The sequence below is a fragment of the Scyliorhinus torazame genome, chromosome 9 (genome assembly GCF_047496885.1).
Source record: "Scyliorhinus torazame isolate Kashiwa2021f chromosome 9, sScyTor2.1, whole genome shotgun sequence".
In the NCBI taxonomy this organism is placed as follows: domain Eukaryota; kingdom Metazoa; phylum Chordata; class Chondrichthyes; order Carcharhiniformes; family Scyliorhinidae; genus Scyliorhinus; species Scyliorhinus torazame.
Window position 1 is genome coordinate 60,594,890 of NC_092715.1, and position 26,978 is coordinate 60,621,867.

General features: G+C 50.4%; 1 protein-coding gene across 1 annotated transcript in view; it reads right to left on the reverse strand.

The window, feature by feature from the left end:
- jmy (junction mediating and regulatory protein, p53 cofactor) overlaps positions 1-26,978 on the reverse strand; it is a 209,885-nt gene that overhangs the window by 75,127 nt on the left and 107,780 nt on the right. The gene's annotated exons all lie outside the window — the stretch shown is intronic.

Below are 26,978 nucleotides of genomic sequence, written 5' to 3' on the forward strand. Positions count from 1 at the left end.
AAAATTTGTTTACACTGACTTGCTGAATTCAAATTACAATTAATTAAATGTTTTAAGTATCCCAATACTAATCTCTGAGCAAATACTGATACTGTTTCTAGTCTGCAACATCCTTTATGGTTATCACTTTCTGTTTGACTGCTGTCTTAATGTTGAAACACTGAAGGAATTTCTTACTGTTCTGTTGTACCTCTGTAGCTATGCTAGGGGGCCATCTTGCACTTTGGGTTACATCATCTGGGTACAGGTTGGTCCATCCAGAAATGAGGAACTGCAGAATAGTTACGGTGCACAATGTTTTCCACATTAGTAAGTGGAAGCTCTTTTGGCTGACATATACTTCACAGTCTTGTGGTGGCATAAAGAAGGCTGCGTGTGCAATTCTGCAAATATTAGTGGTAGGCCAGAAGACTGGAAACATTTTGGAAAGGATGACTAAAAATCAATAACGAGTTATAAATTTGAATACGAATGTAAACTAGCAAGAAATCTGATATAAAGAGACAGTCAGAAAAAGTGCATTAGAAAAATAGTAACTAAAGTAAATCCTGGTTCCTTAGAGGGTGAGATTGGGGAATTAATAATGAGAAACCAGGAAATGGCAAATGCTTTGAACAGTATTCCCCATCTGCCTTCAAGGTAAGACACAAGAGCAACCCAAGAATAGTAGAAAATCAAAGGGCAAAAGGGAAGGAGGTTACTTAATACAATCAATCATTAGAGAAAAAGTACTAGGTGCATTTATGGGACTAAAGGCTTACAAATCATTTGGAGCTGATGGCCTGCATTAAGGTCTTGAAATAAGTGGTTGCAGGTGTTAAGAATTTGACAATTAATTTTTTGAATCTATAACCTATTTGGAATTTATCCGTTAACTACTTTTAAAAAAAACATCAGTTTGATTTTATGTTAAGACAGTTAATAGTAAAGATAGTTGTGGAACAGGAAAGTAGTTTTTTTATGAAGAAACAAAATTGTTTTAAGACTTTATGCCTGCACCTAGAGCTGAAGCAGCTGAATGCTGTCCTAATGGCCATAATACAATTATTTTTTCAAAATCACTGCTTAAAGCACCCTGAACTTAGATGACACACTTTACACAAACCATGCATTGTTTTAATTGATCTATGTTGGAGGGGACATGTCTATTCTTTGATATTATGATACTGTTGATTTTAATAGTTTTAGTCTGGGGCTTGGGTTAAAATATGTTTACAAGAGAATGGGACTTTCTTTATGGCTTCTCTGTATCTGGGAGGAAATGTGAAATTGTTTGGGATGGAATATAAACTTCTAGAGTCTGAAGAAGAAACAGAGTTGTGTCTCAGTTTACAAACCATAAAACAGGGGTTGCAAAGGTAGAGTGACACAAGATGATCTGCAGCCTATTGCCAACAGCAAGGGTGAATTTGGACCATCTCCAAAAAGGAAGTGCTGAATACTGAGAGACTGAGGGATAAGAGCGAAGAAATTGTAATCCTTGTTGGCACAGAGATACCATACTTCAAAGACAAAGGAGAAAGACATTGTCTGTGCTGACAGCACCAAGAGTTCCTGGGATTTTGAGAGGTGAGAGACGTCAATGTTGTCTTCACTGCTTCTTGTTATGTGTATGAAAAATCTTGCTGAATAAATTCAATTTGATTCAGAAATACTAGTTATTCATTCCCTGTTGGTCAAAGAAAAGCTGAGGACCCTAGTATTATAAATTTAAAATTCAGACTTTAGATTTGTTTTTTAATTAGAAGGGTTAATCTTACACAAGGATAGTGGATGCATTGGCTATGTTGGGATCCGTGATCTTGTATTTGCAATGAATCTACAGAACTGCTGGTGACTTAACTAGAATGATTTATTGATGTACACTTGGTAAAGTATCAGAATGCTATACAGACCAAGTTACTGACTTCGAGTCACCTAGACTCTCCTGAAACTACCCTTATGTTACTGTCCTGGTGTATGCCTTGCAACCTACTGCTGATAGCCAGATGTCACATGACTAATGTATGTCACCACCTAGTGGTAGGAGGTCGAACATCTGCCATTGGCAAAATGAATTGGGAGAATACATTATTAAGGAGATAGCAGCAGGACATTTAGAAAATCATAATACAATTAAACAAAGCCAACATGGTTTCCTTGGGCAGGGCTGGGGTGCGGGTTGGGGGGGAAAGAGAGAGAGATTGGTGGCATAGTGGTAATATCTAATGTTATTGGACAAGTAATCCATAGGCCCAGCCAAATGCTCTGGGGACACAAGTTCAAATCCTACCTTTCCATCAGTTGGAAATAAAACTAGTTTCAGTGACGGTGAACATAAAACAATCATTGATTGTCATAAAAACCCATCAAATACACAATATCCTTTAGGGAAGGAAATCTGCCATTCTTACATGGTTGGGCCTACATCTGACTCGAGGTCCACGGCAATGTGGTGGACTCAACTGCCCTCTGAAATGGCCAAGCAAACCACGTGGTTCAAGGACAATTAGGGATGACAGCAATCATAGAATTTACAGTGCAGAAGGAGGCCATTCGGCCCATCGGGTCTGCACAGCCCTTGGAAAGAGCACCCTACTTAAGCCCACGCCTCCACCCTATCCCCGTAACCCCACCTAACCCTTTTTGGGCACTAAGGGCAATTTATCATAGCCAATCCACCTAACCTGCACATCTTTGGACCGTGGGAGGAAGAGAGCACCCGGAGCAGACCCACGCAGACACGGGGAGAACATGCAGACTCCCCACAGAGTGACCCAAGCCAGGAATCGAACCTGGGACCTTGGAGCTGTGAAGCAACTGTGCTAACCACTGTGCTACCGTGCTGCCCATGCTGATCTTTCCCACATCCTATGAAAGAATACATTTTAAAAATTGTATTTGAAGGTGTAAAAAATCTTTGAGGATGTAACAGGCAGATAAAGGGGTACAGCAGTAGTAGTGTCTTTTGATTTCCAAAATGTATTCAAACAAGGTGCCACATACATGGTTACTGCACAAGGTAAGAGATCGTGATACTGGAGTGATATATTAGCATGAATTGGCTAACTAACAGGAAACAGAGAGTCAGGATAACAAAGATTTGGCAAAGTGTAGATAGTGGATTGCCACAGGGAAGAGGGATGGGTCATCAACTATTTACAATTTTTTGTAATGACATAGATAAAGACATTTGAGTGTCTTGCTGCCAAACTTATTGAAGATACAAAGATACAAAAGAAAACAAGCTGTGATGAGGAATGCAAGTTGAGAGAGGACAAAGTTCCTGTGATGGGCCATAGGTAGGTTGAATGAATGGGCAAAAATTTGGCAGATGCAGTATACGAATATAGAGTAATGAGAGGTTATCCACTTTGGTGGGAAAAATAGAAAAACAAAATATTTAAATAGAGAGAGAGACAACAGAAGCTGCTCTATAACGGGATCATGGTGTCCTTGTACATGAAAGTACAAAATGTTAACATGCAGGTCCAGCAAGTAATTAGGAAGGCAAATGGAACATTAGCCTTTAATGCAACAGGGATGGAGTATAAAAGTAGGGAAGTCTTGCTCGAAATGCATATTGGGGAGTTCGGTTTTGGGCTCCTTATCCGAGAACACAGTACTTGCACTGGAGGCAGTTCAGAACAGGTTTTATTAGATTATTAGAAAGGAGTTGTCTTGTGAGGAAATGTTAGATGGATTAGGCTTATACATATTGGGGTTTGGAAGAATGAGATGATCTAATTGAAACATTTAAATTCTGAAGAGGCTTGGCAGGGTAGAGGCTGAGAAGATGTTTCTCCTATTGGGGGATCCAAAATTAGGAGGCATACTTTCAAACTATGAAATAGTGGAGTATTTCAGCTCGGAAGGGAGGCTGGCTATGCTGGGGTTGTTTTCCTTAGAGCACAGAAGACTGTAGGGGCCCTGATCGAGGTGTACAAATTACAAGGAACATAAGGTAGCTAGGAAGAAACTTTTCCTCTTAGTCGAGGGGTCAATAACTAGGGAGAATAGATGTACGGTAAGGGCAGGATATTTAGAGGGGATTTGAGGGAAAACGTTTTCGCCCAGAAGGTGGTGAGAACCTGGAACTCACCGCCTGAAAGGGTGAAAGAGGCAGGAACACTCAATACTTAAGCAGCATTTATATGAGCATTTGCTGTAGCAGACAAGGCTACAGACCAAGTGCTGTAAAATAGGATTAGAATAATGAGTGCTGGACGGTTGCAACAGACACAATGTAATAATAATAATCTTTATTAGTGTCACAAGTAGGCTTACTTAGGTGGATTGGACATGATAAATTGCCCTTAGTGTCCAAAATTGCCCTTAGTGTTGGGTGGGGTTACTGGGTTATGGGGATAGGGTGGAGGTGTTGACCTTGGGTAGGATGCTCTTTCCAAGAGCCCGTGCAGGCTCGATGGGCCAAATGGCCTCTTTCTGCACTGTAAATTCTATGATAATCTATGAACACTGCAATGAAGTTATTGTGAAAATCCCAATGTGCTGCAAAACTCTATAACATATAAATTTGGAACAGGAGTAGGCCACTTGGCCCCTGCTGCCTGCTCCACCCTTTAATAAGATCATGGTTAATCTGACTACAACCTCAACTCCACATTCCCACTTACCTCCTATAACCTTTCACCGCCTTGCTCATCTTGAATCCATCTACAGCTGCCTTAAAAATATTCAAAGCCTCTTCTTCAACTGCCTATTCAGGAAGAGAGTTTCAAAGACTCACAACCCTCTGAAAGATAAAATTCTCATCTCTTAAATGAACGACTGCATATTTTTAAACAGTGACCCCTAGTTCGAGATTTCCCCACAAGAGGAAACATCCTCTTCAGATCCACCTTGTCTACCTCAAGATCTTACGTGTTTCAACCAAGTTACTTCTTACTCTTCTAAACTCCAGCGAATACAAGCCTTTCCAACCTTGCCTCATTCCAGATATTAGTCTGGTACTGCTATTAATCTACGGAACTGCGTCCAATGCACTAACATCCTTCCTTTCAGATTTCTGGATAATTGGGGCTCATTCTGGGGTCGGTGGGACCTCGACAAACGGGATGGTCTACACCTGGACCAGAGGGGTACCAATATCCTGGGCGGGAAATTTGCTTATGCTCTTTGGGAGGGTTTAAACTAGTTCAGCAGGGGCTTGGGAACCTGAATTGGAGCTCCAGTATACAGGAGGTTGAGAGTAGTGAGGTCATGAGTAAGGTTTCAAAGTTGCAGGAGTGTACCGGCAGGCAGGAAGGTGGTTTAAAGTGTGTCTTCTTCAATGCCAGGAGCATCCGGAATAAGGTGGGTGAACTTGCGGCGTGGGTTGGTACATGGGACTTCGATGTTGTGGCCATTTAGGAGACATGGGGCGTCATTCTCCGACCCCGCCAGTTGCCGAAGTCTCCGAAGGGAGAAAAGTCGGCGGGGCGTTAATGGCGCCGCTGCCGCGGAGAATGTCACGGGTCTGCACAAGGCAGCCGATTTTCGGCCTGCCGATATTCTCCCTTCCGGATGGGCCGAAGTCCCGTCGACGTGATGACCGTTCACGTCGACGTGAATCAAACCTCCTTTTCATCGGCGTGACCCGGTGCTCCAGGCTCACGCCGACCAGCGTGGAGGTGAGTGACGGCCTGGGGGGTTTGCTCTGGGCAGGCAATGGCGTGGCCGCAGTCTGATTGCGTGAGGAGAGGTGTGTCTCGGGTTGTGTGTGGGGGGTTAGAGTAGGGGAGTGCCGGGAGGGGGTCCGTGCCGGGGTGGAGGTTGGGGGGGGTCCGTGCTGGGGTGGAGGTTTGGGGGGGGGGGGGGGGGGGGGGTCCGTGCTGGGGTGGAGGTTGGGGGGGGTCCGTGCCGTGCCGGGGTGGAGGTTGGGGGTCCGTGCTGGGGTGGAGGTTGGGGGGGTCCGTGCCGTGCCGGGGTGGAGGTTGGGGGTTGTGGGGGGGTCCGTGCTGGGGTGGAGGTTGGGGGGGGGTCCGGGTCCGTGCCAGGGTGGAGGTTGGGGGGTCCGTGCCGTGCCGGGGTGGAGGTTGGGGAGGGGGGGGGGGGGGGGGGTCCGTGCCGTGCCGGGGTGAAGGTTGGGGGGGGGTCATGCCGGGGTGGAGGTTGGGGAGGGTCCGTGCTGGGGTGGAGGTTGGGGGGGGGGGGTCCGTGCTGGGGTGGAGGTTGGGGGGGGGAGGGGGGGGCTGGGGTGAAGGTTGGGGGGGCGGTCTGTGCTGGGGTGGAGGTTGGGGGGGGGGTCCGTGCCGTGCTGGGATGGAGGTTGGGGGGGGGGTCCGTGCCGGGGTGGAGGTTGGGGGGGGTCCGTGCCGAGGAGGGGGATGGGAGGGCAAGTGAGTTGGTCCACCTGGCCAGGTGCCAACCTCCAACAGTTGGACCCATGCGGTCCATGCCACCTGGCTGGGGGGAGGAGGGGATATGGGCAATGATGACATGTCGTCGTTCCCCTCCCCCCCACCAGGCCGTCATGTTTTCAGATCATCCAGCGATGTTGGCCGCCGTGGTGGCAGCCGCTCATGTCTATGTTGCCCTGGATGAGGAGGAGGAGCGTGCCAGAGAGGCGGCGCAGGCTGCCGCAGAGGGGCAGGCGGCAGCCGCCCAGGCTGGAGGGACACCTGACCGACAGGACGAGGAGGGGGAGGAGGACGTCGCGGCCCCACGGCAACGGAGGCACCCGAGGGCGCCCCGTGTGTACCGGCCCAGGCAGTCATACCAGGACCTCACGGACCGGGAATGCAGGAGGAGACTCCGGATGAGCCGGGAAACCGTGGCACACATCTGCCACCTGCTGGCACACCTGTCACCGCGTGGCACTGGCGGGGGACACCCTCTCCCCGTGTCCGTCAAGGTTACGGTGGCCCTGAACTTTTATGCAACGGGGTCATTCCACGCACCGAGTGGGGACCTGTCCGGCATATCGCAGAAATCGGTGCACCGGTGCATCCGGGCAGTGACAGATGCCCTATATGCCATGGCGCACCGCTACATCCGCTTCCCCGTGGACCGGGCCAGCCAAGGTGCCCGGGCCGTGGGCTTCTCTGCCATGGCCGGGTTCCCCATGGTCCAGGGCGCGATCGATGGGATGCACGTCGCCGTGCGGCCACCTGCAGATAACAGGGCCGTGTTCACTAATAGGAAGGGGACCTATTCGATGAACGTACAGGTGGTCTGCGACCACCGCATGATGATCCTGCACGTCTGCGCCCGTCACCCAGGCAGTGTACACGACTCATTCGTGTTGTCGCGGTCATCCATCCCCGGCATGTACGAGGGACGCCATCCCTGGCTGAGGGGCTTGTTGCTGGGCGACAGGGGCTACCCATTGCGATTGTGGCTGATGACGCCTATACGGAGGCCACGCAATGAGGCGGAGAACCGCTACAATGATGCCCATGTAGCGACAAGGGGAGTGATCGAGAGGTGCTTTGGCGTGCTGAAGATGCGTTTCAGGTGTCTGGACCTCTCTGGGGGCGCCCTCCAGTATCGGTCAGATAGGGTCGGCCGCATCATTGTGGTGTGCTGCGTCCTGCACAACATAGCCCAGCAGAGGGGCGATGTGCCGCAGGCAGAGGAGGGCGGAGTGGAGGAGCAGCAGGAAGAGGCCCAGTCCTCCCCAGATGAGGGGGATGGGGGCAATGGTCAGGGCAGACGGGGTAGACACAGGCGGGTGGCTGTCCACCGTTACCGGCTGGCCCAGCGGGCACGGGACAGACTGATAGACGCCCGCTTCACTGACTAGATGGGCGTGGGAATCGGGTAGTATGGCCACAGACCGCACACCATGGCAACAGCCGACCACCCACACCCCCCACCCATCCACCCACCCAGTACCCTCACCCCCCTCCCCAACCCCACCCACCCCACCCGCATGCACACCCCCCCCCCCCCCCCCATTGCCGATCCACCTGCGGCACAACGGGCCGGGCTCACAGTTGCGGGTGGACGCGTGTCTATCGCAGGCCATGGAGGATGACGACAACCCGCCCTGCGGTGAGCTCCTGGCTCTACATCGTTGGACTATGTCTGACCCATGGCCACAGTACCACCATCCACCCGGACCATCCCTGCATGCGGCTGTGACACTGCAGCGCACGGTCCCGTCCTCTGCCCGGGGGATGTTGATGGCGGCCCAGGGGGAAGGGGGCAGACTCACCTGGGGCTGAGGTAAGACCACCCCTCACACACACACTTGCGCTCAACGTACATGACACCCCCGCACACTTTGGACAGAGCACAAAGGCAGCTTCGGTAGGTGTAACATTGACTTTAATAACCAAAGGAGTTCATGCACGTGCCCTAGCCCCTAAAACTCATCTGTGTCCTGCACCCGTGCCAACTTACTCAGTGTCTAATTGTTTGGCCTTACGGGCCCTTTGACTACGTCTACGTGGTTCCCCAGACGGTACAGCAGAACTGGAGGTGGACTCCTGTGATTCCTGCCCTCTGACACTGGATCCCTTTGGCGGCCGTTTCCTGGGGCGTCCTGGCCTAGATGGGCCAGGCTGCGGCCCGGGCGACTGGGATGGCGAGCTGCCAGCCTGTCCTGCCCGTTGCCCACCCGATGCACCTGGGACAGAAGGGGGGGGGGGGGGGGGGGGGGGAGTCCGATGTGTCGCTGTGTACCGGGACCTCCCCTACAGAGGGAGCCGGGACGGACCACACCACCTCCTCCTCCCTCGGGGTGCCCGATGGCCCCCATGCCTCTACATGGGTGGGGGATGCGAACGGACTGGCCATCCGACGCCCCCCCGACATCTGGCGCTGCCAGTCCTGGAGGCCCGTGCTGGTATCGACAGGGGTCTGCAGGTTTGCAGCCATGGAGCCCAGGGGGTTGGCAAACCCTGTCTGTGACAGTGCGACGCTGGCTCGCACATGGCCACTGGCGCCGATGCCCTCAGCGATGGCCTGCAGAGACTGGGCCGTGGCCTGCTGAGACTGGGCCGTGGCCTGCTGAGACTGGGCCGTGGCCTGCTGAGACTGGGCCATGGCCTGCTGAGACTGGGCCATGGCCTGCTGAGACTGGGCCATGGCCTGCTGAGACTGGGCCATGGCCTGCTGAGACTGGGCCATGGCCTGCAGAGACTGGGCTATGGCGTTGAGCGCCTCTGCCATCTGGCGCTGGCACTGGCTCATGGCCTCCTGTGAGAGGGCAGCCATTTCCTGGGCCACAGACGCCGCCTGCACGGAAGGCCCCAGACCTCGCAAACCGTTCCCCATGTCGGACACCGTCGCACCCATTGCCTCCACCGCGGACGCCACCCGTGCGGTGTCGGCCTGGGTGGCACGCATGACCGGCACCACTCCCAGCTCCTGGACGCGGGTGGACTCCTCCACCTGCGACCGCAGCCGCCGCAAGCCGCCCGTCACCCTCTTCGCTCGTCTCCGGGTCGGTGGTTGCATCGGATCTATGTGTGGGTGTGGTAACTGCAGGAACCCGGGATCCATCTGGGCGGCAGATGTTCGCTTGGGCTGGGCTGCCCTCCGACCGCCCGGTCCCTCTGCTGCTCCTACCTCCACCTGCTGTACCGGGACGGCTGTGTTGTGCGCACCAGTGAGTGTACCAGACGCCTCATCACTAAAGTGCCCAACCGTGGTGAGTGTTTCTGCGATGGTGGAGGGTGTTGGTGACAGCAGTGGCGTTGTGTCGTGCTCTTCGTCCCACTCTGAGTCCATGGCACTTTGGGGTGGGGGTTCGTCTCCACCCATCCACTCTGAGTCACTGTCCGGTATTTCGTCTTCCTGGGTAGTGCTGTCCCGGGTAGGGGTGTCCTGGGTAGTGCTGTCCCGGGTAGGGGTGTCCTGGGTAGTGCTGTCCCGGGTAGGGGTGTCCTGGGTAGCGCTGTCCCGGGTAGGGGTGTCCTGGGTAGGGGTGTCCTGGGTAGTGGTGTCCTGGCTCGGATGTGACGGGGGCCTGTGGCTGCCCCCCTCGTGGCTGGGTGGTCGCTCCCGCACGTGACGGGGGTGTCGTCTCCCTGTTGCTCCAGGTCTCTCCGTCTCCCGTGGTGTGCGAGGGGCATCCTGCGGGCGTCGCATGCTGGAGGGTCCGGGTCTCTCCGTCTCCCGTGGTCTCCGAGGGGCATCCTGCGGGCGTCGCATGCTGGAGGGTGCGGGTCTCTCCGTCTCCCGTGGTCTCCGAGGCCAGTTCCAGGGCCCTTTCCTCGTGTACGGTCAGTGGTCTCTCATCAGCGGGCCCTCCTCCAGTCCTCACATGCTCCCTATTGTTGTGTGCGCGCTTCTCCTGTGGGGGGGGCAGGGGTAAAAGGCAACAGTGTTAGGCAGGTATATGAATGTGCGCCATCGGTTGCGCGTGCATTGCAGAGGTTAAGGTTAGGGCTGGATTCACTTGGGGGTGGGGGGGATATGGGGGAGGGGGGATATGGGGGAGGGAGGATATGGGGGGGAATGGGGGATATGGGGGGGAATGGGGGATATGGGGGGGAATGGGGGATATGGGGGGGAATGGGGGATATGGGGGGGAATGGGGGATATGGGGGGGAATGGGGGATATGGGGGAGGGGGGGATATGGGGGAGGGGGGATATGGGGGAGGGGGGATATGGGGGAGGGGGGATATGGGGGAGGGGGGATATGGGGGAGGGGGGATATGGGGGAGGGGGGATATGGGGGAGGGGGGATATGGGGGAGGGGGGATATGGGGGAGGGGGGATATGGGGGAGGGGGGATATGGGGGAGGGGGGATATGGGGGAGGGGGGATATGGGGGAGGGGGGATATGGGGGAGGGGGGATATGGGGAGGGGGGATAATGGGGGAGGGGGGAAATGGGGGATATGGGGGAGGGGGGATATGGGGGAGGGGGGATATGGGGGAGGGGGGATATGGGGGAGGGGGGATATGGGGGAGGGGGGATATGGGGAGGGGGGATATGGGGGAGGGGGGATATGGGGGAGGGGGGATATGGGGGAGGGGGGGTATGGGGAGGGGGGATATGGGGGAGGCTCACCCTGCCTGCTCTGACGGGGTCATTCACCTTCTTGTGGCACTGGGTGCCTGTCCGTGGTGTCAGGGCCACAGCGGTGACGGCCTCTGCCACTTCCCTCCACAGACGCCGGCTGTGGCGTGGGGCAACTCTGCAACCGTGACCGGGATACAGGGTGTCCCTCCTCTGCTCCACCGCGTCCAGGAGCGCCTCCACATCGCGTGACTCGAACCTCGGGGCTGAGCGACGGCCAGCCAATATGTCGGGTGTTGCGGTCGGGTGTTCCTGTCGGGTGGGGGGGAGCAGCGCGGCCTTATGAGCCGTCACGCCGTGCAGCGCGTATGACGCTGCACGGCGTGAACCACTGCGCAAGCGCGGATCCCGTTACGTCGCTGCTAGCCCATTTCGGGCCGGAGACTATCGACCCATTTTTCCGACGTGACGCAAGTCGGATTTGCGCCGTTTTTTACGCCGATCGGCGGACTTTCCGCCGATAACGGAGAATTTCGCCCATGGATAGAGCAGGGACAGGAATGGTTGTTGCAGGTTCCGGGGTTTAGATGTTTCACTAAACTCAGGGAAGGTGGTAAAAGAGGGGGAGGGGTGGCATTGTTAGTCAAGGACAGTATTATGGTGGCAGAAAGGACATTTGATGAGGACCCGTCTACTGAGGTAGTATGGGCTGAAGTTAGAAACAGGAAAAGAGAGGTCACCCTGTTAGGGCTTTTCTATAGGCCTCCGAAAAGTTCCAGAGATGTAGAGGAAAGGATTGCAAAGATGATTCTGGATAGGAGCGAAAGCAACAGGGTAGTTGTTATGGGGGACTTTAACTTTCCAAATATTGACTGGAAACGCTATAGTTCGAGTACTTTAGATGGGTCCGTTTTTGTCCAATGTGTGCAGGAGGGTTTCCTGTCACAGTATGTAGAGAGGCAAAGCCATTTTGGATTTGGTACTGGGTAATGAACCAGGACAGGTGTTAGATTTGGAGGTAGGTGAGCACTTTGGTGATAGTGACCACAATTCGATTACGTTTATTTTAGTGATGGAAAGGGATAGGTATGTACTGCAGGGCAAGAGTTATATCTGGGGAAAGGCAATTATGATGCGATGAGGCAAGACTTAGGATGCATCGGAAAACTGCAGGGGATGGGCACAATGGAAATGTGGAGCTTGTTCAAGGAACAGCTACTGCGTGTCCTTGATAAGTATGTACCTGTCAGGCAGGGAGGAAGTGGTCGAGTAAGGGAGCCGTGGTTTACTAAAGCAGTCGAAACACTTGTCAAGAGGAAGAAGGAGGCTGATGTAAAGATGAGACATGAAGGTTCAGTTAGGGCACTCGAGAGTTACAAGTTAGCCAGGAAGGACCTAAAGAGAGAGCTAAGAAGAGCCAGGAGGGGACATGAGAAGTCTTTGGCAGGTAGGATCAAGGATAACCCTAAAGCTTTCTATAGATATGTCAGGAATAAAAGAATGACTAGGGTAAGAGTAGGGCCAGTCAAGGACAGTAGCGGGAGGTTCTGCGTGGAGTCCGAGGAGATAGGAGAGGTGCTAAATGAATATTTTTCGTCAGTATTCACACAGGAAAAAGATAAAGTTGTCGAGGAGAATACTGAGATTCAGGCTACTAGACTAGAATGGCTTGAGGTTCATAAGGAGGAGGTGTTAGCAATTCTGGAAAGTGTGAAAATAGATAGGTGCCCTGGGCCTGATGGGATTTATCCTAGGATTGTCTGGGAAGCTAGGGAGGAGATTGCTGAGCCTTTGCCTTTGATCTTTAAGTCATCTTTGTCTACAGGAATAGTGCCAGAAGACTGGAGGATAGCAAATGTTGCCCCCTTGTTCAAGAACGGAAGTAGAGACAACCCGGGTAATTATAGACCAGTGAGCCTTCCTTCTGTTGTGGGCAAAATCTTGGAAAGGTTTATAAGAGATAGGATGAATAATCATTTGGAAAGGAATAATTTGATTAGAGATAGTCAACACGGTTTTGTGAAGAGTAGGTCGTGCCTCACAAACCTTATTGAGTTCTTTGAGAAGGTGACCAAACAGGTGGATGAGGGTAAAGCAGTTGATGTGGTGTATATGGATTTCAGTAAAGCGTTTGATAAGGTTCCCCATGGTAGGCTATTGCAGAAAATACGGAGGCATAGGATTCAGGGTGATTTAGCAGTTTGGATCAGAACTTGGCTAGCTGGAAGAAGACAAAGGGTGGTGGTTGATGGGAAATGTTCAGACTGGAGTCCAGTTACTAGGGGTGTACCACAAGGATCTGCTTTGGGGTCACTGCTGTTTGTCATTTTTATAAATGACCTGGAGGAGGGTGGAGAAGGATGGGTGAGTAAATTTGCAGATGACACTAAGGTCGGTGGAGTTGTGGACAGTGCGGAAGGATGTCACAAGTTACAGAGAGACATAGATAAGCTGCAGCGCTGGGCTGAGAGGTGGCAAATGGAGTTTAATGCAGAACAGTGTGAGGTGATTCATTTTGGAAGGAATAACAGGATGACAGAGTACTGGGCTAATGGTAAGATTCTTGGCAGTGTGGATGAGCAGAGAGGTCTCGGTGTCCATGTAAATAGATCCCTGAAAGTTGCCACCCAGGTTGAGAGGGTTGTTAAGAAGGCGTATGGTGTGCTCGCTTTTATTGGCAGAGGGATTGAGTTTCGGAGCCATGAGGTCATGTTGCAGCTGTACAAAACTCTGGTGCGGCCGCATTTGGAGTATTGCATGCAATTCTGGTTGGTCGCATTATAGGAAGGATGTGGAAGCATTGGAAAGGGTGCAGAGGAGATTTACCAGAATGTTGCCTGGTATGGAGGGAAGATCTTATGAGGAAAGGCTGAGGGACTTGAGGCTGTTTTCGTTAGAGAGAAGAAGGTTAAGAGGTTAACAACCCTTACCTTTGCAGGAGCAGCCCTTTGGATTTCGGCGGGAGCGGTGCGCAAGGGCCTTCTGGGAGGTGAGTATTTACTTCAAAAACACTTACCTGGTCCCGTTTCTGTTCTTCTTTTCTGTTTGTTTTAATATAAGGCGGGAACCGGAAGTTCGACCCGCGGACTTCTGGGAAGGCCCCCCCACCCAACCCATAAATTCTGGTGGAGAGGAAACCCGAGACACTACACGTGTAGTGTCTCCCACCCACCCTCCTCCTCTAACCTAATAATAAGACCCATTGGTGTGAGGTAAGTGCCATATTATATTTTTTATATATTTTTATTTATTTATTTATTAACCAGATCTTGGTTGGAGGTTAGAGGGATGGCAGGGAAGGTAGTGCAATGTTCCTCCTGCAGGATGTTTGAGGTGAGGGATGCCGTTAGTGTCCCTGCTGATTTTACCTGCAGGAAGTGCAGCCATCTCCAGCTCCTCCAAGACCGAGTTAGGGAACTGGAGCTGGAGTTGGATGAACTTCGGATCATTCGGGAGGTAGAGGGGGGTCATAGATAGCAGCTTCAGGGAATTAGTTACACCAAAGATTGGAGATAGATGGGTAACTGTAAGAGGGACTGGGAAGAAGCAGTCAGTGCAGGGATCCCCTGCGGTCGTTCCCCTGAGTAACAAGTATACCGCTTTGGATACTTGTGGGGGGGGGGGGGGGGGGGGGGGGGGGGCTTACCAGGGGTAAGCCATGGGGTACGGGCCTCTGGCACGGAGCCTGTCCCTGTTGCTCAGAAGGGAAGGGGGGAGAGGAGCAGAGCATTAGTAATTGGGGACTCGATAGTCAGGGGCACAGATAGGAGATTTTGTGGGAGCGAGAGAGACTCACGTTTGGTATGTTGCCTCCCAGGTGCAAGGGTACGTGATGTCTCGGATCGTGTTTTCCGGGTCCTTAAGGGGGAGGGGGAGCAGCCCCAAGTCGTGGTCCACATTGGCACTAACGACATAGGTAGGAAAGGGGACAAGGATGTCAGGCAGGCTTTCAGGGAGCTAGGATGGAAGCTCAGAACAAGAACAAACAGAGTTGTTATCTCTGGGTTGTTGCCCGTGCCACGTGATAATGAGATGAGGAATAGGGAGAGAGAGCAATTAAACACGTGGCTACAGGGATGGTGCAGCCGGGAGGGATTCAGATTTCTGGATAACTGGGGCTCTTTCTGTGGAAGGTGGGACCTCTACAGACAGGATGGTCTACATCTGAACCTGAGGGGCACAAATATCCTGGGGGGGGGGGGGGAGATTTGTTAGTGCTCTTTGGGGGGGATTTAAACTAATACAGCAGGGGCATGGGAACCTGGATTGTAGTTATAGGGTACGAGAGATTGAGAGTATAGAGGTCAGGAGCACAGATTTGACTTCGCAGGAGGGCGCCAGTGTTCAAGTAGGTGGTTTGAAGTGTGTCTACTTCAATGCCAGGAGTATACAAAATAAGGTAGGGGAACTGGCAGCATGGGTTGGTACCTGGGACTTCGATGTTGTGGCCATTTCAGAGACATGGATAGAGCAGGGACAGGAATGGATGTTGCAGGTTCCGGGGTTTAGGTGTTTTAGTAAGCTCAGAGAAGGAGGCAAAAGAGGGGGAGGTGTGGCGCTGCGAGTCAAAAACAGTATTACGGTGGCGGAGAGGATGCTAGATGGGGACTCTTCTTCCGAGGTAGTATGGGCTGAGGTTAGAAACAGGAAAGGAGAGGTCACCCTGTTGGGAGTTTTCTATAGGCCTCCAAATAGTTCTAGGGATGTAGAGGAAAGGATGGCGAAGATGATTCTGGATAAGAGCGAAAGTAACAGGGTAGTTATTATGGGAGACTTTAACTTTCCAAATATTGACTGGAAAAGATATAGTTCGAGTACATTAGATGGGTCGTTTTTTGTACAGTGTGTGCAGGAGGGTTTCCTGACCCAATATGTTGACAGGCCAACAAGAGGCGAGGCCACTTTGGATTTGGTTTTGGGTAATGAACCAGGCCAGGTGTTAGATTTGGAGGTAGGTGAGCACTTTGGGGACAGTGACCACAATTCGGTGACGTTTACGTTAGTGATGGAAAGGGATAAGTATACCCCGCAGGACAAGATTTATAGCTGGGGGAAGGGCAATTATGATGCCATTAGACATGACTTGGGGGGGGATAGGTTGGAGAAGTAGGCTGCAAGTGTTGGGCACACTGGATATGTGGAGCTTGTTCAAGGAACAGCTACTGCGTGTTCTTGATAAGTACGTACCGGTCAGGCAGGGAGGAAGGCGTCGAGCGAGGGAACCGTGGTTTACCAAAGAAGTGAAATCTCTTGTTAAGAGGAAGAAGGAGGCCTATGTGAAGATGAGGTGTGAAGTTTCAGTTGGGACGCTTGATAGTTACAAGGTAGCGAGGAAGGATCTAAAGAGAGAGCTAAGACGAGCAAGGAGGGGACGTGAGAAGTATTTGGCAGGTAGGATCAAGGAAAACCCAAAAGCTTTCTATAGGTATGTCAGGAATAAAAGAATGACTAGGGTAAGAGTAGGGCCAGTCAAGGACAGGGATGGGAAGTTGTTTGTGGAGTCTGAAGAGATAGGCGAGATACTAAAATGAATATTTTTCGTCAGTATTCACTCAGGAAAAATATAATGTTGTGGAGGAGAATGCTGAGACCCAGGCTATTAGAATAGATGGCATAGAGGTACGTAGGGAAGAGGTGTTGGCAATTCTGGACAGGCTGAAAATAGATAAGTCCCCGGGCCCTGATGGGATTTATCCTAGGATTCTCTGGGAAGCCAGGAAAGAGATTGCTGGGCCTTTGGCTTTGATTTTTGTGTCATCATTGGCTACAGGAATAGTGCCAGAGGACTGGAGGATAGCAAATGTGGTCCCTTTGTTCAAGAAGGGGAGTAGAGACAACCCCGGCAACTATAGACCGGTGAGCCTCACGTCTGTTGTGGGTAGTCTTGGAGGGGATTATAAGAGACAAGATTTATAATCATCTAGATAGGAATAATATGATTAGGGATAGTCAGCATGGCTTTGTGAAGGGTAGGTCCTGCCTCACAAACCTTATCGAGTTCTTTGAGAAGGTGACTGAGGGTTGATGTGGTGTATATGGATTTCAGTAAAGCGTTTGATAAGGTTCCCCACGGTAGGCTATTGCAGAAAATACGGAGGCTGGGGATTGAGGGTGATTTAGAGATGTGGATCAGAAATTGGCTAGCTGAAAGAAGACAGAGGGTGGTAGTTGATGGGAAATGTTCAGAATGGAGTTCAGTTACAAGTGGCATACCACAAGGATCTGTTCTGGGGCCGTTGCTGTTTGTCATTTTTATCAATGACCTAGAGGAGGGCGCAGAAGGGTGGGTGAGTAAATTTGCAGACGACACTAAAGTCGGTGGTGTTGTCGACAGTGCGGAAGGATGTAGCAGGTTACAGAGGGACATAGATAAGCTGCAGAGCTGGGCTGAGAGGTGTCAAATGGAGTTTAATGTAGAGAAGTGTGAGGTGATTCACTTTGGAAGGAATAACAGGAATGCGGAATATTTGGCTGATGGTAAAGTTCTTGGAAGTGTGGATGAGCAGAGGGATCTAGGTGTCCATGTACATAGATCCCTGAAAGTTGCCACCCAGGTTGATAAAGTTGTGAAGAAGGCCTATGGAGTGTTGGCCTTTATTGGTAGAGGGATTGAGTTCCGGAGTCATGAGGTCATGTTGCAGCTGTACAAAACTTTGGTACGGCCGCATTTGGAGTATTGCGTACAGTTCTGGTCACCGCATTATAGGAAGGACGTGGAAGCTTTGGAGCGGGTGCAGAGGAGATTTACCAGGATGTTGCCTGGTATGGAAGGAAAATCTTATGAGGAAAGGCTGATGGACTTGAGGTTGTTTTCATTAGAGAGAAGAAGGTTAAGAGGAGACTTAATAGAGGTAAACAAAATGATCAGGGGGTTAGATAGGGTGGACAGTGAGAGTCTTCTCCCTTGGATGGAAATGGCTAGCACGAGGGGACATAGCCTTAAACTGAGGGGTAATAGATATAGGACAGAGGTCAGAGGTAGGTTCTTTACGCAAAGAGTGGTGAGGCTGTGGAATGCCCTCCCTGCAACAGTAGTGAACTCGCCAACATTGAGGACATTTAAAAGTTTATTGGATAAGCATATGGATGATAATGGCATAGTGTAGGTTAGATGGCTTTTGTTTTTTGACTTCCCATGTCGGTGCAACATCGTGGGCCGAAGGGCCTGTACTGCACTGTATCGTTCTATGTTCTATGAGGTGACTTAATTGAGGCATACAAGATGATCAGAGGATTGGATAGGGTGGACAGTGAGAGTCTTTTTCCTCGGATGGTGATGTCTAGCATGAGGGGACATAGCTTTAAATTGAGGGGAGATAGATATAGGACAGATGTCAGAGGTAGGTTCTTTACTCAGAGAATAGTAAGGGCGTGGAACGCCCTGCCTGCAACAGTAGTGGACTCCCCAACACTAAGGGCATTCAAATGGTCATTGGATAGACATATGGATGATAAGGGAATAGTGTAGATGGGCTTTAGAGCGGTTTCACAGTTCGGCGCAACATCGAGGGCCGAAGGGCCTGTACTGCGCTGTAATGTACTATGTTCCTTAAACAAGGGGATCAATACTCTACACAGTACTCCAAATGTGGTCTCACCAATGCCCTATATAACTGAAGTATAACTTCCCTACTTTGTTCTTCAATTCCCTTTGCGGTAAGCAAGAACATTCTATTAGCTTTCCGAATTACTTGCTGTACCTGCATACTAGCATTGTGTGATTCATGCACCAGGGCACCCAGATGTCTCTGCATCTCAAAGCTCTACAATCTCTCCCAATTTAGATAACAAGCTTCCTTTTTTCACATTTCCTGCCAAAACGGACAATTTCCCATTTGGCAGATCTTTGCCCACTCAATTAACCCATCTATATCCCACTGTAGCCACTAAGATTCCTTCCTGTTTATTTCCTTTGTGCCCATTTCTTTATGTTATTTTATTACTTTGGTCCGTGGACCCATAAGTGGAATGTGCCTATAAGCAGAAAAATTCACAATTGAAGCAGACTGCTTCTTGGGACACTGTGATCTCAGGTTTTGTTTTGGAGAAAAGAAGATTCCAATGCACCTAGTGGATCACAGGAACCAGGTTTGGAGTGAGTCGGATATTGATGGGTTGGCTGGCAGCGGTGGGTTGGTCAGGGGCGATGTTTTGCCTGACAGCGGTCAGTGATTGGTTCCGGAGTGATGCTGAGATAACTGGGCAAAAGCATTTATACCTTAGCAGTGAAAGGAACACTCTCTCTCCTGCTTGCTGAAGTAAAAGAACTGCTTTATTGAAAAATGAAATGAAAATGAAAATGAAATGAAATGAAAAATGAAAATCGCTTATTGTCACAAGTAGGCTTCAATGAAGTTACTGTGAAAAGCCCCTAGTCGCCACATTCCAAATTATGGGTGACGTTCGGAGGCCGGGAGTATTATTTTGAGACCCCAGAAGCGGCCGAAGACTTCATTCAGGAGCATAAACTGGGGGGAACTGAGTGGACAATGATTGGGAACCGGGGTGCTTGCACTATGTAATGGTTGGTAACATGTTTGAAGTGGGTGTAAGGATTGGGGGATTTTCGCCCTTTTTTTGAGGGGGGGGGGGGGGGGGTTCTGTTCAATGTTGAGATAGGAATGAGTTATAGGGGGTGAAAAGTTTATGTGGGGATGAATGTTCCCATCACCCCTCCTGTTTTATGGGACTATTTGTGTTTAACATCTGTTTATTTGCTTTTGAAGAAGGCTGCCTGGAGTTCAGGAGAAGTCCTTGTTTTTGTGGTGGAGGGTAAGGTCAGCAGAGAACCTTCTTCTTTGAGCTGAGGAGTGGGGGCAGAGGGAGGGGGAGGTCATTAGGATGTGCCTTTGGGCAGGGGCAGCCACGCCAGCAGGTTATGCTGGTGAACGGAATTGAGGTGGTGGGGAAGAAGGCCACGAAGGGTGGCCAGGTTGGGAGGGGGGGGGGGGGGGGGGAGAAGGGGAAAAGCAGGGGGGGGGGGGGGTGAGAGATGACCTGATCAAGGGTGAAGAAAGGGGCCATCTGGGATTGGCTAGGTACAGAGTGGAATTAAAGGGGCAGGAGTTATGTGGGGAAGATGACAGACGGTAGAGGGGATTGGAGGCACAAGCCTCCAGTAAGGGTGGTAACGTGGAACGTCCGGGGACTGAATGGGCCGGTTAAAAGGTCGCACCTCAGGAGCTTGAAAGCGGGGGTGGTCTTTTTGAAGGAGACACACCTCCATGTGAAGGACCAGGTTAGGTTAAGGAAGGGGTGGATTGGGCAGGTTTTTCACTCGGGGTTTGAATCAAAATCGAGGGGTGTGGCGATTTTAATGAGCAAAAAAATGGGATTCGTGAGTGTGAAGGAGGTGAGGGATCCAGGTGGGAGATATGTGATTGTGAGTGGGGTATTGAAAGTCGCACCGGTAGTGTTGGTATATATGTATGCCCCAAATTGGGATGATGTGGGTTTTACGAGGGGGTTGCTGGCAGCAATCCCGGATTTGGCCACGTACCAGTTGATCATGGGAGGAGATTTTAACTGTGTCCTGGATCCGAGGGTGGGTAGATCGAGCCCCAGGTCGATGGGCAGGGTACGAATGGCAAGGGAGCTGGGTAAGTTTATGGAGAGGATGGGTATGGTGGATTCATGGCGCTTTCAGAACCCAGGGGGAAGGGAGTATTCCTTCTTTTCACATGTCTATAAGGTGTATTCGAGGATTGATTACTTTGTAGTGAGTCGGGAGATTTTGGTTGGGGTGGAGGGGGCAGAGTATGCAGGATAGTTATCTCGGACCATGCACCTTACTGGCTGGATATTCGGTTCAGTACAGGACGAGAGCAGAGGCCGGGGTGGAGGTTTGACTCGGGGTTGTTGGCGGATGGAGGTTTTTCTGATAAGGTGCGGCTGGCGATTAGGGATTATGTGGAGTTCAAGAAGAATGAGGAGGTGTCGGTGGGCATTTTTTGGGAAGCACTGAAGGCAGTGGTCCAGGGAGAAATTACCTCATTTACAGTTCATGCGAATAAGCAAAGGAGGGCGGAACATGACTGTCTAGTGAGCGAGATAGTAGAGGTGGACAGGGAATATTCGAGGGTGCCCAGAGTGGAGGGACTGGCGAGGAGGAAAAAGTTGCAGGGGCAATTTGACAGGCTGACAACGGGGAGGGCGGTAGGGCAACTGCGTAGGGTAAGAGGGGTGCAATACGAGCATGGGGAGAAGGCGAGCCACATGCTGGCGCACAAACTGCGGAGGCAGGCTGCGTCCAGGGAAATATTGAAGATCCGGACTGGAGCTGGGGATGTGGTGTCAGAGCCAGGGAAGATAAATGAGGCATTTAGAGAGTATTACCAGGGACTTTATGAGGCAGACCCAGGAGGAGGGGGACATGGGGAGGTTTCTGGACGAGCTGGAATTTCCCCAGGTGGAAGAAGCAAAGAGGCAGGCGTTGGAGGAGCCCCTGGGGCTGATGGAGGTGCTGGCTAGTATCAGGGGTATGAAGTCGGGGAAGGTCCCGGAGTCGGATGGGTACCCGGCAGAATTTTATAAGGAATTTGCAGCGAACCTGGCACCACATCTGTTGGGGGTGTTTAATGAAGCACTGGAGAAGGGGGAGTTGCCGGAGATGATGAAGCAGGCAGTAATCACACTAATCCCCCAAAAAGGGAAGGATCTGGTGGAATGTGGGTCGTATAGACCCATATCACTATTGAACACGATGTGAAAGTATTGGCTAAGTTGTTGGCGGGGAGGATGGAGGATTGTGTCCATGGGGTAGTTGCTGAAAATCAAACAGGCTTCGTGAAGGGCAGGGAGCTTGCGAGTAATATAAGACGGCTGTTGAACGTGGTGATGAATCCGTCGAGAGCTCTGGTACCAGAGATGGTGGTGTCCATGGACGCGGAGAAAGCATTTGATCGGGTGGCGTGGCGGTACTTGTCGAAGCTTTGGGAAGGTTTGGGTTTGGGCCGAGATTTGTGGCATGGGTGCGGTTGCTGTATGTGGCGCCAAGAGCGAGGGTGAGGACAAATGATATAAACTCACAAAGCTTTGACTTACACAGGGGTACGAGGCAGGGGTGCCTGCTGTCGCCGCTGCTGTTTGCGCTGGCCATAGAGCCGTTGGCGATGGCTCTCACGGGGTCGGCAGAGTGGCAGGGGATAATGAGGGGACAGAGGGAGTATGGGGTGTCGCTCTATGCCGATAACCTCCTGCTGTATGTTTCGGTTCCGTTGGAGAGTATGGGAAGGATTATGGGCCTGTTGGGGAGGTTTGGAGGGTTCTCGGGATACAAGGTGAGCGAAGGGAAAAGCGAGGTATTCCCGGTGAATGAACTGGCACAGCGGGCTAATTTAGGGGGGGGTGCCATTTACGGTAGTGAGGGATAGGTTTAGGTACTTGGGGATTCAGGTAGCGAAGGAATTGACGGGGCTCCACAAGTGGAACTTAACGAAGCTGGTGGAGGAGGCCAGGGAGGATCTTAAGAGGTGGGATACACTGCATTTAAGGTTGGCGGGGAGGGTCCAAGTGGTGAAAATGAATATTCTGCCGAGGTTCTTGTTTATCTTTCAGGCTCTCCTGATCTTTATACCAAAGGCCTTTTTTCTGAAAGTGGACACAATCATCTCTGCCTTTGTATGGGCGGGGAAGGTGCCAAGAATGGGCTACAGAGGCAGCAGTTGGCGTTGCCAAATTTGCATTTTAGGGTGGAAGGGATGACGGTGCTAACGTCGCTGTGCGAGAATCATGGGTTTGAGCCGGGGGGCCAATATACAGGAGGTGGAGGGAAGTGAGGCTGGTCAAGGTGAGGGATTTGTATTTGGAGGAAGGGTTCGCCAGTCTGGAGGAGCTAAGGGAGAGGGTAGAGCTGCCGAGTTCAGGAATCTACAGGTTCGGGACTTTCCACGAAACGTCTGGAAGGGGTTCCCTAGATTGCCGGGATATACCCTGTTGGAGCAACTGCTGTTTCCGGATGTGGGAGGGGAGGGAAGAATTGGGGATATATATAAGTAGCTGGGGGAGCAGGGAGGCGAGCGGGTGGTGAAGATAAAAGAGAAATGGGAAGCAGAGTTGGGAATGGAGATCAATTGGGGAGTGAGGCACTGCGAAGGGTAAACGGGACCTCCTCTTGTGCAAGGATGAGCCTGATACAGTTCAAGATGGTGCACAAGGTGCATTGACTCGGGCGAGAATGTGTGTGTTCTTTCAGGGGGTAGCAGATGGGTGAGAGAGGTGTGGGCGGGGGCCAGTGAATCATGCACACGTGTTTTGGGGTTGTGAAAAATTGGGAAGATTCTGGGCGGGAGTGTTCGCGGTCTTAGCCAGGATAGTGGAGGAAGGAGTGAACCCGGACCCTTTAGTGGCGATATTTGGGGTTTCAGAGAAGCCGGAGCTCATGGAGAGGAGGAAGGCCGATGTCATGGCCTTCGTCTCTCTGATTGCATGGGGACGAATTTTGCTGGAGTGGCGGTCGGCATCGCCACCGGGGGTAGCAGCATGGTTGGGTGACCTGTACGACTTCCTGTGGTTAGCGAATCATAGAATTTACAGTGCATTTGGCCCATCGAGTCTGCACCGGCTCTTGGAACGAGCATCCACTTAAATCCGCATCCCCACCCCATCTCCGTAACCCCACCTAACCCAAGGGCAATTTAGCATGACCAATCCACCTAACCTGCACATCTTTGGACTGTGGGAGGAAACCGGAGCACCCGGAGGAAACACACGCAGGCACGGGGAGAACATGCAAACTCCGCACAGACAGTGACCCAAGCCAGGAATCGAACTTGGACCCTGGAACTGTGAAGCAACTGTGCTAACCATTGTGCTACTGTGCAGATAAAGTATGAGTTAAGGGGCTCAGCAGGGGAGTTCAGGAAAAGGTGGGGGGTGTTTGTGACCGTGTTTGAGGAGCTGTTCGTCGCAAGGGGGCGGGGGGGGGGGGTTGAAAAAGGAGGAAAATCTGTACAAACTGTATAGTTGATTGTTGGGAAGAATGTTTCCCGGGGTGTTTATTTGCTGCAACCTACTTTGATACCAGTTTGAATAAAATGTGTTTTAAGAAAAATAAACTTACTTTCCCACCTATCTTAGTGTCATCAGCAATTTTAGCAATCATGCTTTTGGTCCCTTCATCCAGATCATTTGTACGAATTGTAAACATTGAGGCTCCAGCACCAATCCCTATAGCATATCACTTGCTACATTTTGCCCATCAAAAAAGATTTTATGCCTACTCAATTTCCTGCTAATTAGCCAATCTTCTGTCCATGCTAATATGTTATCCCCTACACTATCTTGCTGTATATTTTATCAAATGCCTTCTGGAAATCCAAAGTATAGTACATCCATCAGTTCCCCTTCATCCATAGCATGTGTTACTTCTTCAAAGAACTCCAAGAGAAACATAGAAAATAGGAGGAGGAGACCTTTCGAGCTTGCTCCGCCATTCTTTATAATCATGGCTGATCATCCAACTCAATAAGCCTGTTCCCACCTTCCCCCCATATCCTTGACCTCTACCACCTAGAAGGACATATCCTTTGATCCCTTTAGCCCTCAGAGCTATATCAAATGCCTTCTTGAAAACATACCATGTTTTGGCCTCAACTACTTTCTGTGGTAGCGAATTCCACAGGCTCACAACTCTCTGGGTGAAGACATTTCTCCCCATCTCAGTCCTAAATGGTCTACTGCATATCTTCAGACTGTGACCCTTGATTCTGGACTCCCCCACCATCGGGGACATCCTTCTTGCTTCTACCCTGTCTAGTACTGTTAGATATTTATTGTTTTCTATGAGATTCCCCTCCCTCCCCGCCCCTCACTCTTCTAAGCTCCAGATATAATCTGAACCGATTCAATCTCCTCGCTTACGTTAGTCCTGCCGTCCCATGAAACAGTCTGGTAAAATTTCACTGCACTCCCTCCATAGCAAGAACATCCTTTCAGATAAAGAGACCAAAACTGCACACAATATTCAAGATGTGGTCTCATCAAGGTCCCATATAATTGCAGCAAGACATCCCTGCTCCTGTACTCAAATTCTCTCGCTGTGAAGGCCAACATACCATTTGCCTTCTTTACCGCCTGCTGCACCTCCATGCTTATCTTCAGCGACTGGTATACAAGGACACCCAGGTCTTGTTGCACATTCCCTCCTCTCAATTTATAGCCATTCAGATAATAATCTGCCTTTCTGTTTTATTACCAAAGTGGATAACCTCACATTTATCCTATAAATTGGTTAAACAAGATTTCCTTTTCATAAAACTATGTCGACTCTGCCTGATTAACTTAACTTTTCCAAGTACTCTGCCAAATCATCTTCCATAATAACTTCTAACATTTTCTCTCTAAGAGGTGCTAAACTAACTGGTCTGTAGTTTCCTGCTTTGTGTTTCACTCCCTGAGTAAAGGAATTACATTTGCTATTTTCCAATCTAATGGAACCTTCCCTGAATCTAGTGAACTTTGGAAAATTAACAGCAAAGCATCAACTGTCTCCCTAGCCACTTATTTTGAGATCCTACGGTGAAATCCATCAGGAAATTGTCAGCTTGTAGCTCCAACAATTTGCTCAGTATCACTTCCCTGGTGATTGTAATTTCCTGGAATTCCTCCTTCCTTCCAATTCCTGATGTCCAGTTATTTCTGGAATGTTATATGCTTCCTCTGTAGTGAAGACCGATCCAAAATACCTGTTCAATTCATCTGTCATCTCCTTATTTTCCATTATAAATTCTCTAGACTCACCGAGTTAACTCTTCTTTAAATATTGAACTTCCCGTGGCGACCAATAGGTGGAGGTCGCAAGTTGGGTGGCCCCCGTCAGAATTCTCGTTTTTTAGCCCTTTTCATACAGTTTTGGTGGAATTTTTATGTGAGCTGTCTTCAATAAAGTCGTGGATATTCGAGGATGTCGAAAACCCAAAGAAAGAATACAGCACAAAAGGAACGAGCACTAGTCCGCCAGTGGACCAGAGTACAGTGCGGAGTACTGTGGGAGGAAAGATGGCGGGAGAAAGCTCGCCGCCAGGCGGAACTGCACCCATTACGGTGGATACGCTGACCGAGGCGATGGCGGTGGAGTTTGAGCAGCAGTTTGCTGAGCATTTTGAGCAGCATGGTAAGGAGATGATGGGAACAGTCGAACAGTCGGTAAGGATACGCTGGCCCCGAAAAAGGAGGCTCTTGGAAAGGCACCGGAGACAGCCGGAGCATGATGAGGTGTTGAAGGGGGTGGAGGAGACATTGTCGCGGCACAGTAACCAGCTAGCTTCGTTGGAAGAGCTGCTGAAGGTGGAGGAGAGTAATAAAGGGCTGACAGCAAAGTAGAGTAGAGTAAGAACCAATTCCTACAGAGTGAAAAAGTTAGAAAAGAAAAGGAATACTGCCTTCCCCAACTCCCAGGTATACACATTTTCAAACATCACTAATTTGCACTGCTGCACTCAAGACCCCTGAATCTATACTAAACTGCAGTTACAAAAAACAGTTTAAAGCAGTTAGCTAGTTAATTACTCAGCTTTCAGAAGACTAAGAAACTTACTCTACTTACTTACACAATACTTTCCAGTTCCTGCTAATCAAAAAGACTAGATTTTACAAGAACAAGGTTGACGCTTTAAACTCCCCCATTCACCAAACGCCCAGGCACCCAGTAGCAAACTGCACGCGTTTGCACAAAGGGTCTCCCATTTAAGACAGAAACGAGGAGGCATTTATCTCAGACATTAATCTTTAGAATTCTTGACCCCAGACAGCAGTGGAGGCTAGGGTGTTGAATATATTCACAGCTGAATTAGATACATTGATCTACATGAAAATCAGGGGTTATGGGGGTGTATTTCAGTTCAATAACATTATCAAAATACAGGCAAGAAAGTGGAGTTAAGGTCATAATCAGATCAGCCATGATTTTATTGAATGGTGCAGAGCACTCAAGAAGCCAAATGGCTTATCCCTGCTCCATTTCCTATGTTCTTACACAAAGAAGTGATTCACTTCAGTTGCAAGAATAGAAAAACAAAATATCTTTTAAAAGGTGTGAAATTTATAAATATTGATGTTCAGAGGGAATTTGGAATAAGGAACA